This window comes from Lepidothrix coronata, unplaced genomic scaffold (assembly GCF_001604755.1).
Source record: "Lepidothrix coronata isolate B3197 unplaced genomic scaffold, Lepidothrix_coronata-1.0 Scaffold219, whole genome shotgun sequence".
Classification (NCBI taxonomy): Eukaryota; Metazoa; Chordata; class Aves; order Passeriformes; family Pipridae; genus Lepidothrix; species Lepidothrix coronata.
Window position 1 is genome coordinate 132,082 of NW_016690399.1, and position 722 is coordinate 132,803.

A 722-nucleotide genomic window follows, 5' to 3' on the forward strand; every position below is an offset into this window, starting at 1 on the left:
GAAGGTGGTGGTGGCCATGAGGAGGTGGTGGTGGCCATAGGGGTGTGGTGGTGGCCATGGGAAGGTGGTGGTGGCCATGAGGAGGTGGTGGTGGCCATAGGGGTGTGGTGGTGGCCATGGGAAGGTGGTGGTGGCCATGAGGAGGTGGTGGTGGCCATAGGGAGGTGGTGGCCATGGGGAAGTGGTGGCCATGGAGTGGTGGTGGCCACAGGGAGATGTGATGGTGGCCATGGAGTGCTGGTGGTGGCCATGGGGTGGTGGTGGTGGTGGCCCTGGGGAGGTATGATGGTGGTCATGGGGTGGTAGTGGTGGCCATGGAGGGGTGATGGTGGTGGCCATGGGAGGTGATGGTGGTGGCCATGGAGTGGTAGTGGTGACCATGGAGTGGTAGTGGTGGCCATGGGGAGATGTTGGTGGCCATAGGGGTGTGGTGGTGGCCATGGGGAGGTGGTGGTTGCAGATTCAAGCACCTGATACAAACCCCAAGGCCACAACCACCATCTCCCCAATTCCTTCCTTCATCCTCCATCATTCCTCCATCATCTTCATCACCAGCAACCCTTCCTTCATCCTTCATCCCCATCACCCCCAGTCCTGTTTTCATCCCCCAACCCTCATCTCCACCATCCCCCGCCCCTCCTTCCTCCTCCATCCCTCATCCCCATCACCCCCAGTCCTGTTTTCATCCCCCAACCCTCATCTCCACCATCCCCCGCCCCTCC